A 6,000-nucleotide genomic window follows, 5' to 3' on the forward strand; every position below is an offset into this window, starting at 1 on the left:
GATTCTGTGCCTCCCTCTCTCTCTGCCCCTCCCCCGTTCATGCTCTGTCTCTCTCTGTCCCAAAAATAAATAAACGTTGAAAAAAAAAAAAAAAAAAAAAGAATGTGCAGATGACCCAATCCTGGCTAAGGGAAACTTGGGGACTCTTGAGAAAGCTTTTCCTCCCGCTACAGGAAAGAAATGATCACATCCTCGCCGGGTGTCACACGCAGGTTTGTCTGGAGCTGTGGCAGCCATTTTGCAACCCTGAGGAGAGTCATCAAGAATGTCTACTAAGAGGCAAAGAAGAAAGACCTGGTTGTGTCCGAATTAACTAACTGGAACTGTCCTACCTCCAGACCCCTTGTCAAATGAAATGATAAGTTTCTCATCACTTCAGCTTCTTTTAGTTGAGTATTCTGTTATGTGCTGCCAAAGGCACACCAATAAAAATAGGCACTTCACCAAATCAGGGAAATCAGGGCAGGCTTCTGAGAGGAAGTGCCTTTTAAGTTGGGCCTCGCTGAGTGACTAGGAGTTCACCAGATCAAGCAGAGAGAGAGAAAGCATTCCAGACGGTGGCCCAGAGGTCTGAAAGAACAGGGCCCCTTGGTTTCTTGGTTCCTGAGGCACATGAGTAAGGGGCAGAGGTGAGAGGCAATGCTGGAGGGGAGCAGGAAGTGCGATGTGTGGCCCCCCTCAGTCAGGATCAAGTGGCTAGACTTTATCCAGAGGGCGGGGAGAGACACGATTTCGTTTTCTCGAAGGTCCCCTCTGGGAGAAGTATGGAGGCTGTAGAGGAGGCAGTGAGGCAGCACGAAGCAGGAGAATGAGTTCTACCTTGTGACGGACGTGTGGCTCCCTGTGGAGAGAAGGGCACCAGGGTGGCACCAAGGCCCCTGGCTGGTTGCAAGAGCCCCCAGAGCTCAGAGGAAGGGCTTTGCTCTGGAAAGTGGCAAGGTCAGATCACATCATGCCCCTTCCTCCTCTAAAATCATCCTGTGGTTTCTCGTCACTCTGATGGTAAACTCCAAACTCCCCCCCTGGCCTCACAGGCCCCATGTGATCCAGTCCTGGCCAACCGACATCTCTGGCTCCACCTTATACCCCTCTGCTTGCCCAGAATGCTCTAGTCACTGGCCCTTTGAACATGCCACCTCAGGGCCTTTGGATGTGCAGTTCCCTCTGCCTGGAAGGAGCCTTCCTGTGGCTTTTTGCTCGGCTGTATATAGCTCAACCTTCAGGTCGTAGCTCATCTCTGAGGAGATGTCGCCTCCTCAGAAGTGTCTTCTTGACCACCCCAGTCCAAAGTAGGTTTCCCTAGCTTCTGTTACTTTCCGTTACATTGACCTCCTTAGTTCCTTCTAGCTCTTACCACAACCTTGAAATATCATGTGCATTTATTCATTTGCTGTATATTGTCCGTCTGTATATTATTGTCTGTCTGCCCCATTGTCACATGTCCTACTATCATGGCCCAAAGTGGGCACAGATAAATACCTGTTCAGCTCATACTCACATCTTTCCCTTCATGTGGAGTATGAGGCCACCCAGACAGACAAGAAATCACTCTCAGAGGCAGTAAGATACCCAACCATTTTCCCATCTTGTTGCCATTACGTTCAAATTGATACCTGGCGGATTGTGTAAGTAACTTTGAGGACAGAGACTGTGCCTTCGACCTTCCGTGGGGTCTGAGTACAGTCCTATATGGAGGTATTTGACAAGCACTTGTTTGTGCAAACCAATGATAATGGGGGTGGTGATGATAAGCTTTGCACTCGCACGCTCATTTGGAGGGACTACTTGGGACTTTCTATTAGTCAGTCGTCAAACAGCTGGGGACTATGGGGATAGAAGTCTAAGGTAGAGCACTTACCTTCCTGACTTTACGATCGAAACAGAGAAGCCAACGAGAATTCCAAAGATAACAGCGTAGGACAGAGGAAAGAGCATGGGCTCTGGAGTCAGACAGATTTCGATCTCCAACTCTATCACTTACCGCTGTGTGACCCGGCAAAATCCTTCACCTCTCTGTGCCTCTTTTTTCCCTGCCTATGGAAAAAATGAGTCATTCTTGCCTGAACGGTTGTAAAAACATGTCATTCAGTATTATTCCTCCACGAATGGTCATCAGGGATATAACCCCAATAGTATACAACACAGTAGACTCCTGGTCTAATATTGCACGTGGTTGCATTAAGAAAATCCAGCGACAGCCAATACGTAAAAGTGTTTCGAATGTTTATCATAGTTATTCGTGAAGAGCTCGAATGGCAGGTTATGGGAGTTACGTCACATCAAGGAAACTTTACCAAAAATCCTGGCCACCGAGAAAAGGCTCCACAAAACCAAAGTTGTTTTAACAGAGAGTGCTTCTCTTTTACAGACATATACTGCAGTATTTATAAATAAAATGCCATGATGACAGAGACGTGCCTCCAAATAATCCAGTGGGGGGACGCCTGGGTGGCTCAGTCAGTTAAGCATCCAACTTCAGGCTCAGGTCATGATCTCTCGCGGTCCCTGGGTTCGAGCCCCACATCGGGCTCTGTGCTGACAGCTTGGCACATGGGACTTCAGATTGTATTAGTCCCCATCTTCATATTTGTGTTTGAAGTGCTTCATGATGAAAAGTATATTTTGAAAGCTCTTCAAAGAACCTTGTGAAAAAGAAACTCTAATTTTCCTGTTGCACAGATGAAGGAGATAAGACAGAGAGGTTAGGTCACTTGTCCAAGGCCACACAGCTTGTCTGGCAACGGAGTCAGAATTCAAAACTAGGTCAGCGTAACTCCAGAACCCGGGCCCTGGCCGCCACACCAGTCATTAGGGAAAAAATGACAAGACAACCAAATATGGGTTCAAACGTTCACAGAAAGGTATATTTAGTTAAACAACGAGAAGAGAACAGTTTTAAGAGGCCTAAACTGAAATATTGAAGGAAAACTTTTTTTTTTTTTTTTTGAATCATCAATTTGGTAGGGGTAGGAGGAGAAAGAACCCCTGGTCCTCTTCCTCCATCCTGGTTCTCTTTTCTCTTAGGATCAGAGTTTCAGAAGGTGGAAATAAATAATAACAGCCATAAATGTGCCCTATGTTGCCAGCAGGACTGGCCGCTATCCCTGGGTCTTCCAGAGACCCCCACGGAGGCCTGGGCACAGCGCCGACCCCTCCACAGAGGCTGCCAATTTGGAACTGAATGGGGAATGGGGGCACATCACGGTTCCCTAGAGCCCAACGGCCAGGGTTCGAATCCAGTCTGCCCCCTCTAGCTGTGTGACTATGGGCAAGTTACTCTCTCCCTCTGACCCTCGCAAGGCCCTTAGCATTGCGTTGGGCAGGTAGGAACCCAGTGAAGAGGTAACCCCCCATCTCTGCCTTCTCTCTCTTACAGGAGCGAGCCTTGCGGAGTAACATCAAGCACCAACCCAGCCCCCTGGGTGACGCCATAATAAATCGTGAATGAGCGAGAACCCACTTACAAAAGCTGGAGCTGAGTCATTCCCTGCACCTTCGGCATCTGTGGGGGCTCCTGCGGCAGAAGGCAGATGAATGGGCTGAGTACACATCGTTGGCTCTGCAGCTCTGGCACGGCACCGGCACCGCCACCAGGAGACTCCCCTTTCACATGGAGTGCACAGCAGGGGCTCACCTGTGTGCCCGGGGCATGTTCTCCCTAGAGGACTGGGACCCAGCGTTGTGAGTGCTGGTCTCAGCCATACGGAGCTTAGAGTGATGGGCTGCTTAGCCCCTCATTTTAGATGAGGAAACAATCGATTGAGAAACAAATTAGAATCTGATGGGTTTTGCCTATTGTCCAGCACCCTGTCCACCGGAAGATGCTTTTAAGAGAGGTGACAAAGCCCTCTGGTGGCAAGTCAGCCTGACGCTGGAGGAGGCCCTCTTTGAGCGTGTAGGGAATAACAAAGCCGTGACTGCCCCCATCTGGCGAGAGTCAGGAATACAGGACTCATGATTTAAGAGCGGAGAGCCCAAAGGGGCCCAAGCTGACACAACAGTCAGGAAAAGCTACCTTTTAATGAGCACCTACTATGTGCCGAGCTCTTTTCATAAGCAGTGTCAGTTAATCCTCACAGTAACCCTTCGGGTTACCATTTTACAGAAGAGAAAACTGAGGCTCCGAGAAGGTTGCTGGTCTGGCCAAGGTCACCCCGTTTATTCAGCAGCAGAACCAAGGTCACATCCAGACCCACGAGTCCCAAAGCCCAGGCTCTGTTTGCCAGATGGAAAAAAAGAGAGAGGAAAAGAATGAAAATAACATGTCCTGAGCATCATCTGTGTCCCAGGCAGCATGGCTCCCTTACAATAAGAGCTGCCAACACTTACCAAGTGCTCCCCACATGTCACGCGCTGTGCTGTTGTAGGGGCGTTCCCCAGACCAACTCATTTAACCCTCTTGATACCTCCTGAAGGACTATTTGTATTCCCAGTTTATATATGAGGCACGAGGCGGGGGTGGGGGATCAATAGCCTCCCCAGGTCACACAGAGGTAAGCGGGGCTCAAAGCCCGTGCGTGTAACCTCCCGGCTCTGCGGCCTCTCGGAGGAGTGCTCACTGCCACGTCCAACCGCCCCCGGGGCCGCAGCTCCTCACTCCCATTCTAGAGATGAACGCGTGGGCACCAGAGGTTCACGCACCGCTCCCTCACCCTCTCATCCAAGCGCTTGGCCAGCCCCTCCGACTCCACTTGAATTCAGTTCGTTTCAGAACGGCAGACTCCAGCCCTGGACCCGGAAGTTCTTCCTTTCCCTCCGCCCCCACAGGACGCCCCCACCGGCGCCACTAGGCGCCCCCATCCCGTCCTGAACAACCAGCTTCACTTCCTCTCCCCGCGTCGTGGAAGATCTGCTTTCCATCCCGCAGCTGCCGAAATGCAAAGTCTGCCTCCCTGCACAGCGCCCTCAGGGTCCCCCGGGGGCCTTCAGCTCAAAGTCCCAGCCCCGTGCAGGGCCTTGATGATGTGACTCCTGCACGTCTCACAGCCCCTCGATCTCAGTGCTCCTACTCCGGCCATGCCAGACATCCCTCACTGTTAGCAACCAGGCCGCCCTTCGCCTCAGAATAGCAAGGTGGCTAAGCACGCAGTTCTAAGCCAGACCCCCTGGGTCCAAGTCCCAGCTCTGCCACTTACCTGCTGTGTGGCCTCGGTCCTGTTACAGAAGCTTTCTGGGCCTCGCTTTCCTCATCTTTAAAATAGGGACAACTGTACATTTGTACATAACATGCACATGATACATGCCAAACGTTTAGTATAGGGCCTAGCTCATTGAAAGTGCTAGGTCAGTGCTAGCTATGGTTATTTTAGTTAAATTTCAGTTCCACCATTTCTGGTTACGGTGAGGGCAGGATTACTCACCAGATATTCCATTTGTTTCCTTATATTCCGCAGCCCCCTGCCGTGAGGCAGGGTCACGTGACCAGTCCGGCCAGCGACTTGCGACTGGAAATGTCAGACGTAACCGTCAGACTAAAGCAGTGAGAAGCACACAGGCAATTCTCTAGCTGCCCCCTTTCCTTCCGTGGCCACAGACGGAGCTTCATGTGGGGATTAAAAAAAAAAAAAAAAAAGCCTTAGGATCCCATTTGCCTGGTCACTGAGTCACCACGTGGAGAAGAGCAGCCCTGGAGGGTCGCTGAGATGCAGAGCCAGTCTTCGTGAGTAAGAATGAGTACTTGTCGGAGAGATCTAGGGGTCTATGGGCAGAGCTTAGCCTGTTTTGACCAATCTACACGGGCTGAGCAAGTTGAGTAAGCTTTGTGAGTTACTCTCAATTTCCTCATCCACGATAGGAAATTACATGAGGGTCCTGTGGCTGCCGCAGCAAACCACCACAGATCTGGGGGCTTAGAGTAACAGAAATGTATCACTTTACGCCACCTGCCTCACAAGGCGAGGTGAGACCTTGCACATAATTTAACAGCCTGAAGAGATTGCCCCTTTTCTTCCCCCACCCCCAGATTCAGTGAGGTATAACTGACATAGAACACGGTGTGAG

General features: G+C 50.6%; 1 long non-coding RNA gene across 2 annotated transcripts in view; it reads right to left on the reverse strand.

Annotated features, from left to right (window-relative positions):
* The window catches only part of LOC123610574, a 28,317-nt gene extending 22,586 nt beyond the window's left edge, over positions 1-5,731 (reverse strand). Inside the window, exons 1-3 of one of the 2 annotated variants that reach the window (XR_006718211.1) lie at positions 5,361-5,731; positions 3,465-4,215; positions 111-841 (exon numbers count right to left, since the gene is read on the reverse strand). This is a non-coding gene — a long non-coding RNA (uncharacterized LOC123610574). Of the gene's footprint in view, positions 1-110; positions 842-3,464; positions 4,216-5,360 lie in introns of those variants that run through there. The other variant, XR_006718210.1, reaches the window with a different exon arrangement.
* Between the last annotated feature and the right edge of the window lie 269 nt (positions 5,732-6,000).

The sequence above is a fragment of the Leopardus geoffroyi genome, chromosome A1 (assembly GCF_018350155.1).
Source record: "Leopardus geoffroyi isolate Oge1 chromosome A1, O.geoffroyi_Oge1_pat1.0, whole genome shotgun sequence".
In the NCBI taxonomy this organism is placed as follows: Eukaryota; Metazoa; Chordata; class Mammalia; order Carnivora; family Felidae; genus Leopardus; species Leopardus geoffroyi.